This window comes from Chiloscyllium plagiosum, unplaced genomic scaffold, assembly GCF_037043375.1.
Source record: "Chiloscyllium plagiosum isolate Xiang-an unplaced genomic scaffold, Cpla_swu_hap1 HiC_scaffold_2, whole genome shotgun sequence".
NCBI classification, from domain to species: domain Eukaryota; kingdom Metazoa; phylum Chordata; class Chondrichthyes; order Orectolobiformes; family Hemiscylliidae; genus Chiloscyllium; species Chiloscyllium plagiosum.
Genome location: NW_028270140.1, coordinates 4,253,249 through 4,265,398, shown reverse-complemented (window position 1 = coordinate 4,265,398; position 12,150 = coordinate 4,253,249).

Below are 12,150 nucleotides of genomic sequence, written 5' to 3'. Positions count from 1 at the left end.
ATATAGAACAGTACAGCACAGTACAGGACCTTCAGCCCTTGATGTTGTGCTGACCTTTTAGCCTCATCTAAGATCAAACTAACCTACATACCCTTCATTTTACATCAATCAATGTACCTCTCCAAGAGTTATTTAAATGTCCCTAATACATATCTGACTCTACTACCACCACTGGCTGTGCATTCCACACACTCACCATTCTGTGTAAAGAACTGACCTCTGACAGCTCCCCTAAACCTTCCTCCAGTCACCTTAAAAATGGTGATTTGAAAAATTCTAAATGGAAATACTGATACTGTCTAAATATTACAAGAAGAAGAGATCAGAATGGTCAGATATGAACAGATTTTGAACATTTATTCAGGCACATTTATCTACAGAGCACAGCGATCTGAGTGAATAACTTTTTATTTCCTATAGTCCATTGAGAAAAATGACAGTAAGCTCAATCATAGGTCACCTTGAATAGATTATCAACAACATATTCAGGTAAGTAACAATGTTTGTCCTTCTTTAAATTGATTGGCACCGAATGATTCAGTAAAAGGGAAGCAGAAAGTATGATTGCAAATGCAAATGGCAAATACAATGGCAACTCAGTGAGAAAAGTTTAGTTTATGCTTCCATGGAAATTTTTAACTTTCTTCAAATAACAACCTAAAAACGTGTCCTACTTACCTGCAGAAAATCTGTAGATAATGTACCAAATGCATTTTTTGTTCAGTTGATAAAGTACATTGAAGTATCACTACAGCATTAACTTGAATGCCGACGTTTGCTGCAGTCACCTCTTCATTCATACATTTGCAATACTTGATCCCATAAGTGCACCAACAACTGTTCTACTCATACAGATTATTAACTGGTTGAACAAGGACCAGAGTTGGGAAAAGCTGTACTTGGAAAACAGATTTAAAGTCAGAGTCAAGAATGTGTCAGTAAATGACTTCAATGTCACATACAAAGACACTGAGGTGTAACATTAACTATCACAATAGCCTAGCAGGCTTTAGTTTCCAGCTTTTTAATCTCCCAATTCATGCTACATGATGTAAGATTTGCTAATGCATATCTTTGTGAAATGCAAATATAATTGTTAACAATGTTACAAAGATTATCAAAATAACAAAACAAATTTCGATCCAATCTGTTTTCTATAATTCTAAAGCACTTTCCTTTTGGCTCGGCTTTTCTTCCAATATAATAAAGAGTGTTGTTGTGGTTCTGTTCGCCGAGCTGGGAATTTGTGTTGCAGACGTTTTGTCCCCTGTCTAGGTGACATCCTTAGTGCTTGGGAGCCTCCTGTGAAGCGCTTCTGTGATGTTTCCTCCAGCATTTATAGTGGTTTGTCTCTGCCGCTTCTGGTTGTCAGTTCCAGCTGTCCGTTGCAGTGGCCGGTATATTGGGTCCAGGTCGATGTGCTTATTGATTGAATCTGTGGATGAGTGCCATGCCTCTAGGAATTCCCTGGCTGTTCTCTTTTTGGCTTGTCCTATAATAGTAGTGTTGTCCCAGTTGAACTCATGTTGCTTGTCATCTGAGTGTGTGGCTACTAAGGATAGCTGGTCATGTCGTTTCATGGCTAGTTGGTGTTCATGGAGGCGGACCGTTAGCTGTCTTCCTGTTTGTCCTATGTAGTGCTATGTAGTCCTATGACAACCGGAAGCGGCAGGTACAAATCACTATAAATGCCAGAGGAAACATCACAGAAGCGCTTCACTGGAGGCTCCCAAGCACTGAGGATGTCACCGAGACAGGGGGCGAAACGTCTGCAACACAAATTCCCAGCTCGGAGAACAGAACCACAACAACGAGCACCCGAGCTACAAATCTTCTCCCAAACTTTGAATAATAAAGTGTTAAGAATTTGTTCGCTGCCCAAATGTTACACAAATTAATTACTAGTTAATCTTCATCTCACCACTTGGCTGAATGAGAAGGATAGAGGGAGCTCGAAGAGGGGAGCCAGATGTACTTGCTAAGTGCATTCCACTACAGTTACTCTAGGTATATTGCTGCTGTATCAGTTAGGAAATAGGAAATCACAATCTCTCCCCTCCCAGAACTAGAGGGGTTTCCAAACTTGAGATGAATTGAGACAACTTTCTCCATTTAGCCTCATTTTTCCATCTTTCCAAACTTTGTGCAGAAATCATGCATACAATTACCTTCTTGAGAAATTCATCTAGCATTCTGAACTGATTTAGATAAATCCTATGAGTCTGGTTCATAAAAAACAGCAAAAAATAAAGGGATGAACACAAAATGTTCACTACACAAAACAGATAGAAGAATATTTTATTTGTTATGTAGTCCCTGACATTACCTCTGGTGATGAAACAGTTTCAGGCAGAGAAGTCCTCACACTCGTATTCCTTTGGCGAATCTGGTAAGCAAACTAAACAGTGTTTGTACGGCTCATATAGTACTGCCAGCATAATGTTTCCATTCCTTTACTGAAGTACTGGAACATTATATTTCTATCAACGGTGATAATTGAGCACTTTTAGAAGAGAAAATGTGACAAGAACCCTAACAAGAAGCTTTACCTTCAGGGACTCAGAGGTTCCTGTCTCTAGAGGCACTCAGCAGCTTACATTTGAATGGCATTCCTGAAGGGTGACCAGGACTTCTAGATGTTATCAACAGTATCATCAGAGAGGATCTGAACTTGGTATATTGATGGGAACATCAGTTTTAATCACTGTGGATTTTATAAAATGAATTTTAGTCATCATGAAATGATTGTTCTTGGGTTGGGGGGTGGGATGCGGAATTGAAAACATTTTCTTTTCAGTCACCCAGTGTCAGCATAAAGAACTCCCAGGTCAGGCACAGCAACAACAGCCGCACAGTAAAGCTCCCTTTACTTTGCTCCAACCACAAGCCTCAGTCCTAACCACAGGAGAGTAGTCCCTACTGCATCAGTGCAATACTTTCATTTCTCGTTTACTAGTCTCTCTAAGAAAGATTAGGAGAAAGTGAGGACTGCAGATGCTGGAGATCAGAGTCAAAACATGTGGAACTGTAAAAACACAGCAGGTCAGGCAGCATCCGAGGAGCAGGCGAGTTAATGTTTCGGGTATAAGCAAGGTTGTAAGGTTGCCAATTAGTGTCAAATTAAGTGCAGTTTTATGTTATGTGTCCATAGCTATTAGGAACAGCATTGAGGCTATCTTGATTCATTTCACATTGGGATCCTTACAGATAGCAGGGATCTTTATCCCATCAGTGTGGGTTGATTCAAAATGAAATGAAACAATAGTGCTCAACTAGTGCGCTTCCACGTTCCAGTGCATTACATGAGACAGGAGACTCTAAGTGCTAAGAGTAAAGCTTTTCTTTAATATGCATGCATCTTTAAATAAATGAATTAAATCAAATTAGAAACATGATTAAAGGGAACCTATATAATAGTATTAAAATCTTCCTTTCTTTCACACAAATCCGTGTCTTCCACAATTAGTTTTTGTGATTGTTTTCAGTTGTTTCACATTTCTTTGTGAACAGTACTGGTGTCTGCTGATCTTGCTGGTGACGTTTACTTTGTCCTGTTGTCAATTAATGTATAATGATGTAACATCTAGCAGGCCAAAGTTCATTGTGCAGTGAACTTCATTTCATACCTGCCCTTTGTTCTTTGACTATCCTGAGAGTCAGGTGAATTTAAGTTTCTTAGGCAGGTGCTGACAAAGCAGGGACAGGTACAAGCACCCTGGCAAAGACTGGAGACAACTAGCTGTCGTGATATGTCATGGTCACCTCCCAGCAATTAATGTTTTATTTTAAATGATCCAAAATGCTGAATGGCAATTCTGTTAATACAGTCAATCACTCCACAAAGACATTGCCAAAGCCAGCTAGTTAAAATTTACATCCTCTTCCTAGGCCCTTAGCAACACAGAAGGCTGAAGACACACAAACAGCTGCAAGTGACCATGTTTTTTTCCAATGACATAGTAATGGCAAATATGGTACTTGAGGACATATGTAGCGGCAATAATATTTTCCTTTAAGAACTGAAGGAATTTTACTGAAGACAATTTTTTAAAGCAGGAGGGAGTTTCTGGAAGAGAAATTTAGCAATCTCACTTCGCAATCAATTCTTACTCATCCTCAACCTGTTTAATTTCTTCCTGAAGACTCTGTCTCATGTTGGAGGTTAGTTCAAAAGATACTGACATCTCTCTGAAACCTTAGCCAATGGTCTAATTCCTCATCAGAGTTTGAGACAATGGGTGCTGCTAAACTATTTTTCTATGAATACCATCACAAATTTAACCCAACCTTTGTACATGTATCTGCAGATATCTATGTACCTTCCAGGAAAAGATACTGAATAGCAATGAGAAACAGAAGCTGACAAAATGACTCTTAAAAATGTACTGGAATGATAAACATATTTGTAAAAGATAATATTTTTTTAAATCTCTGAGCATGGACTTATTGCATCAAATTCAAGGGCAGCAAAATAATTTCAGAAAAAAATGCTGTTGCAGTACTAAGTCTCCAAAACTTAGTTAACTGTCTTCCATTAGGTCAAATGGAAACGTTTCCCTCTGCTCACTATAATTATAACAAGTTTTTTTAGAAAGTCAAGCCCAAAATATTGGCATAGTTTAGTTCAATTGGCAATCACTCAATGAGAGACCATAAGGATATAGAAAGGACACCTAAATAACACACAGACCTGCATCAGCATCCCACTCATTAGAACCTGTTCTGCAGTGATGAAGAACTTTATCTTTGAACATGTCACTGAAGAATCAAGGATAAAGTACTATTTCCTTCCCTCAGTTTTTCAGTCTCCTTACAAAACATCTTTCACTCAGTAGGCCGATTTACTTTCAACAGCATACAGTCACTCTACGTATCTTCACAACTAATCTTATTTTCTCCCTCATGTTTGCTGTGAACAGGAATTCTTCTAGTAGTATGGAAACATACCAAAAAAGCATGGACTGCAAGTTGCTTACTGTGGGAATTCAAAATCATCCAAATGAAGCAAGTTATAAAGGAGTTTATCCATGACATTTTGTTTTTTATTCCAGAGGAATTCCAGTTGAACAACTTGTGACCCTCACATTAGGACAGTCATGGTTCAACAAAATTCATCCACAAAGCCTGTAACTGAGGCTTTAAAAAAGGGCAGTGGTGCTAATGGTCAGAGTGAGAGCACATTCATGAACTGACAATAGTATGGCTGCAAATTGTGTAGTTAAGGGGGAACTAAGGAAAAAACAAGGAGCAAAAGTCAGGAAAACGTTTTTTAATCCTTAGCAACTATTTTTAATAATGTTGGCCCTAAAACAATACAACAGAAGATTTGGACAAGCTTTGTGAATGGGCAAGAACATGGCAGACCGAAAGAACATGTGTAGAAAATTATGTTGAGAATTTCTTAAATAGTTAAGAGGTTAGAGAGTGGAGATGTACAAAGAAACCTAGGTCTCCCTGTCAGAAGTCACTGGAGGCTAAAAGCCGGTGCAGCAAAGAAGGCTTAAGTCATGTTGGAAGAATAACCAGAAATTGCTGGAAAAACTCAGTATCTGTAAAGAGAAAACAGAGTTAACGTTTCAGGTCCAGTGACTCTCCTTCAGAATTGATTGTAACTGGGAAAAGATTACTGAAGAGTATGGTGGTGGTAGTGGTGGGGGAGGAGAAGCAAATGACAGGTGCAGATGAAGCTCAGAGAGGGAGCACAATGGTTAGGCGGAAAAAGGAATGGGTAAAGATCTGTCCAGAATAATGAATAGTCACTAACTGGGAAGCCACCTCGAGACACATATTCATCTCTCCACCCTTATCAGCATTCTGTAGAGACTGTTCCCTCTGGGACACCATGGTCTAGTCATCCTCCACTCTCAATACGTGCCCACATCTTCACAACAACTTCCCACATAATCACAGGTATAACACTTCCTCCTTTCGTTACCTCTTTCCTCTTCACTATCCAAGGCCCCAAATACACCTGCCAGGGTGAAGCAGTGATTTAGCTGCACTTAGTCTAGTCTACTGTATTAGCTGCTCACAACATACTCTCCTCCATATTAGGGAGACAAAACACAAACTGAGCAACCATTTTGCAAAACACCTGAACTTCCAGATGCCTGCCATTTCAACACACTACTGTATTCCCCGCCAGCATCCTGTCTCTGGTTTACTACAGTGCTATAGTGAAGCTCAGCACAAGCTGGAGGAATAGCATCTCATTTTCCGTTTGGAGATCCTTCAGTCTTCAGGATTCAATATTGAGTTCAATAATTTTAGGGCTTGAGCTCATTCTCCCATGACTTTACCCCAACTCCCACACACTAAGCCTTGATATCATGGGTCACTACATACAAACCACTGTTAGCTTCAAGTGGTGCCCATTAGCAGCTACTGATTCTTCCAGAAAGACCCTTATCCATTCCTTTGTCGGCCTAACTGTTGTTCTCCTTTGCTGGGCTCCATCCCAACCTATCATTTACTTCTCCCGCCTCCTCCCACTCCCCCTTTAGTATACATACCAACCTCTTCCCAGCTACAATCAGTTGTGAAGAAGGGTCACTGGAGCTGAAATGTTTATTTTGCTTTCTCTCTACATACGCTGACACATATGCTGTGTTTTTCCAGCAATTGCTGTTTGTAGTTCTGATTTCCAGCATTTTTTTTTATTTCATAGAATGTTAGCCTCTATTCCAGGAGGATTTGAGTACATGAATAGTGAAGTCTTGTCTCAATTGTACAAGAGCTTGGTTAGACCACATTTGGAGTACTGTGTGCAGTTTTGGTCTCATTACTTCAGGAAGGATAATATTGCTGTAGAGGGAGTGCTACAAAAGTTTAACCAGACTTGTTCCCAAGATGGCAGAGCTGATAATGAAGAGAGAGATTGAGAAAACTGGGCCTGTATTCTCTACAGAATTGAAAAATGTGAGTTGATCTCGTTGAAACCTTTCAAATACTTAAAGAGACAAGATACTTTCACTGATTGGGGAATCTAGAGCTGGGGCACAGTTTAAAAAAGGGGAGATACCATTTAGGTCGGGGTAAGGAGAAATTATTTTACTAAGAGGATTGTGAACCTCCGAAAACAAAGGATTGGGCATGTGTAGTCTTTGAGTGCGTTTAAGGTATGTTTAATAAGTAATACCTGCTTTAAAATAAAGAACACCCCAGATATTTGCACTAAAGAACTAGCTGAGAGAGATCACTTAATTAAACAAAGATAATAAACTTTCAGTTCTGATTGACATTCTAAATTTTTATTCATACTTCATTTTCAAATGCTGAGTGACTTATTCTGCACTTAGTGTGTTCTCTTGACGTGTAAAATCTGTAGCATTAACTATGGATTTATATATAAAAACTTAATTTCAGATTTGAAGAGAGTAATATGATAAGTTTCTTATTGTTTCTGCTTTTATTTTGTCATAGATGTTCTTCCTTGGCTAATTATGTCCTAAACTTTTGTGATGCAAATTAATTGAATAACTATTTCTACAATTCACATGCACTGCAACTGCAGTGCTCCAATACTTTCTGAGCTTTCAATGTTTAAAAGTAAGATATAAAAATGTTTGAAGTTACATAAGAAGGTGGGTTAAAATAATTTTAATACCAATAACTATGGAAATTTTGGGAAACAGAAAAAGTCACACTGGTGCAGTGGAGAGTACACTTCACAGGACTTAGGCTGAGTCGAGAAGAATTTAGCTGAAAATGTGTTGCTGGAAAAGCGCAGCAGGTCAGGCAGCATCCAAGGAGCAGGTGAATCGACGTTTCGGGCATGAGCCCTTCTTCAGGAATGAGGGTTAGGGTTAAGGGCTCATGCTCGAAACGTCGATTCTCCTGCTCCTTGGATGCTGCCTGACCTGCTGTCCTTTTCCAGCAACACATTTTCAGCTCTGATCTCCAGCATCTGCAGTCCTCACTTTCTCCTCGAGAAGAATTTATCCTGTATTTCACCTCTGCAATATGAGATCTCTGGAGTGCCTGACGGTGACATTCAATTAAGAAAGGAAAAAGATTCTATGGCCCAGTTCTATTCACCGTGATGAGCGTGTAATTCATCCACTCGAAAAAATGACTTTGAAGTTGATGTTAGCTTTGAAAGGAATGTATGCTGAGCAGATTTATTAAAACATGCCTTATTTAAATCACTGCATCTCTAATAATAGAACTAGGGAAAAAAAAACTACCTACCATTGGATTTTACATCTGAGAAAGAAGAACCATCTTCCAGAGTAAACAACTGAGGAACACAAGCAGCTGTGCTCAGGCCTTGGCCCAGGTATGAGGCTGCAGAGTAGTAAGAATGCATCCTGTACTGTGGTGTCACATTATGGCCTGGAAACCGATTCTCTGGGGTCTTCATTTGCTGCAATTTAAATTGAAAACACATTATTCACCTATAAATTCTTCTTGCATAAACAATAGGAAGATGACTGTATGGTATGTTTGTATGGAATGCTTGGTTATTTTGTTAATTTACAGCATTTTACCGAAGTATGAGCCAATCCATATAGACCAAATAATAATTAAACGCGTAACAAGTGTATACTCTCCCGTTTGCTAAGACTAGCAAAAGAACATTCAGGGTATGAAATAGAGAAGTTGTTTAATATTCAAATCTACTTTTACAATATACTTAATGAGTGGAAAAAATATACAAAGTGGATGCATAAAGGCATGTGGAGGTTAACAAAAAGGACAAGTAAATGACTGAGGAGCTCCCCCTGTGGACCAGTATGGAAAACTTGTTAGTTGGACACCTGCTTGACAGACTGCAATTTATGCACAGAAAAGATGTTACCAGTGGCAGAATTTTCCCTTCTGTTGCCAACTAAGTTTGCAGTAAATCATATTCTTACAGCAGCATTGCCCTGAAGCCACTTCATAATCCAAGAAACATGAACTAGTTTTAGACAGGCTTTGCACCCCAATGAGGGAAAATGTTTTGTCTCAGAGCTGTTCATCTATTCCTGATAGTCTCCCTACCAGAAGGCACATAGCTTCTGGTTCAAGCGACAACCCCAGGATGTGATGGCCACTTGTGGGGTGGGCAAGCACATTGATTCACAATCTGCAAATTCTTCCAATATACCTCTGGCAGGAGGTAAGAGTGGGAATATTTCCTGGTCACCCAGAACTGTGGGGTAACTGCAATGCAGCAGCCTCCCCACGTTAAGACACCACGTTGCAAGCTCTTGATGCAGGCTGCATGGCAGGAGTTCTCCTCGCTTCGAGACTGCTAGAGAGTGGAGTAGCCAGCCGAAGAGGCTCAGGAAGGGTAATTACATGAACGTGGTCATGAGCCGTACCTTGGAGTTTTACTTCAAATTCTCCACAGGAATGTGAATAGTCAAAAAAGGTAAATAGAGACAGCATTATCAAGGTGTCCAGAGACTACATATGTTGTCATGCACTTAACTGCACAGTACAGTACACACATTCCAGGTGACAATGGAACACAGTGCTGGTAGCTATTGCACTATGCCAATCACCTTTCGTATTGTCTACAAGTTGAGAAATGAAGCCTCATTACAATACTGCTGCAGCACCAAACTCAAGTTGAAAGAAGGCTTCCCAAGATCTGTACCACCATGCAACATATGGTTGCTCAGTATGCTACACCCCTGCATTTACATCAATTCATTGATCCTGTGGCTCCTTGCCATGGGTCATCAGACGGCTCTGTAACTTGTGTTGCTGTACCTAATTCCTCAATGGCTTTTGTTTCAGTTGGTCATCTGTCAGATGTTCTGTTGTTTACAGAAGTGTGGACTAGGTTGGATGGTCTTGATAGAGAGACAACAGCCATATCTACACCTACTCAAGCACTTGACTGTTGTTGGGCACCTTCTCAGGAAGTCCACTAACTTGCAAGAAATAAATCTCAGGATAATTATGAAGGCAGTGAAGGGAGGCAGTATGCAATGGCTCTCTCAGTCCATCCCCATTATTCAAGCCATAAAAGAGAGTGTTTTATAGATTGGAGCCTTGGTGTTTGTGACAGGTGATATGAGTGATGCAGAGTCATGTGAGGTGCTGGCCTTGTCTCGAGTATTAGCTGCTGCAGTTTATTCTTGAGATATCTGTTTAAGTAGCAACAGGAGCAGAGATTAGAATGCTGAATGGAAGTCAAACCTTCCAAAACATAGTATCATCCTTCGTGATTCAGAGTTGAATCTTACTAGAAATCGGCAGTGTCATTTTTAGCAATGTCACGGAGAATTTCTCTCTACAAGGCCCAGCAAGTGTTCTCACACTTTCATCTCAAACTCGCGTCATTAACCATGCACTATGGTGACCAGCTCGTCGCATTCTCCCACTCCTTTTGGACAAAATACACTCTGCTACAAGGACATTCAGGATTCAAGGCACCAGTGCCATCTTTAAGCAACTGGTCAACTGCTGGCAGCTTGGACCTGACCTGTACAGTTCAACAAATTTGCTCTATATGTGGCAGATAAAGGGAAAATGGTGCTGCCCTGTGTGGACAGGGAGCTGGAGAAGCTGGTGAATAGACTGGTGCGGAGGAGGCCTTAACCTGTCCATTCTGATGTGGTCACATCCATTTTCACTTGTTATTGATAGTACAATGGAAGGAAACAACAGTCACTCCTCACACAGTGAGTTTCAATCTCTTGCACCCCCCAAATGTACACAACCCCAGGAATATAAAGTCAGCATGTCAGATATAGTGGTCCTTTGCACCCCCATCAAAACTAAGGTATTGCCGACTGTCGATGATAACTCCTCCTGCATTATTCCTTTCCCTTCAGTTATACTCTCTGCATTCCAGCAACAAGTTATTTCCCAAGGTTCTCTCCTGCAGCAGTAACTCCTTATAACCACCCCGGACTTTTAATTGATGGACCAGTGGACTGACAATGACCCACTCCCTTCAATGACTTGGTCAGATTCAATGAGTCAGGAGCTTCTCCCTGTGTATAAAGTATCCTTTTAACAGTATTGCAATAAAAGGTGATATTGCACGTTGAAGTGTAGAACTGTATTTAAATGGATCAGCAATGTGCCGTGATGATGGGGGTGAGGCTGATAAATCAGAGACCAAGGTCTGTATGCATGGGTGTGTACCCCATTCTATATTTTCCAGTCATGAAACAATTCATCACTACTGGGATACTGGAGCTATCTTTAAAATGTTGTGCTGATCTAGATGAGTTCTGTCAACCTGAAGCTGCCCCACTCCATTCCTGTCATTTGCCACGGATATGGGAAAGGGAAAAGTTGAAATCTGTTTGTGACTGTCATACTGTAGATTCTGGACAGTGATGCAAAGGCAAGATGTCATCTTTCCCCAGGACCCTCAGAGGAGGTCATCTAGGTAAACGTGATCTCAGCAGTCTTAAGGAATGCCTAGCACTGTAGGAAGAAGGTCAATGTCCTTCTCCAGTCCACCAGACAAAGTGTCCTGGGGTGGGGGAGTGCAGAACTGGAGGGCATTGGTTTAGGGTGAGAGGAGAAAGATATAACAGACCTAAGGAGAAACGTTTTCAGGCAGAGGGTGGTACAGAGGGATATAGGCTGGATGCTGGCAGGTAGGACTAGATCGGGTTGGGATATCTGGTCGGCATGAACAAGTTGGACCAAAGGATCTGTTTCCATGCTGTACATCTCTATGATTCTATGAACAGTGAAACCGCACTCACTTTGTCTCTGCTACTGCTCATGATCTGCACCTCTCACCACTGCCTGTAATATCTAAACTCACTTACTGTCACCTATCCCATTAACCCTGCATGCTCTCCGCGCTGCTTATTCAATCACTCAGGGCACTTCTCTAACTGCACTAAAACTAATAGCTGAGCCACCCACATTGATCCCTTAATACCTATCTCCCTCTTTCTTATTCCAGGGTGGAAACAGTCTGCAACTGAGTAAAAGGAGTGAGGAAGTGTGGCGACTTGCCTGACAGTTGGCTCCTCACCTCTTTAAAAGGAGATATTCTTCACTCTGACCATCTCAAGCAGCAAACCAACCAGGCCCATTCTGGACTGACATCAAAGACTGCCTTTGACTTACTGTAGTAGATACACCAATAAAGCACTTGACTTGACTATTGCTGATGATCATGATGAGCTTCCTAACTTTGAGGAAGCTAAACACAGCACTGTAGCCTGATAGCTCTGGCCGAGG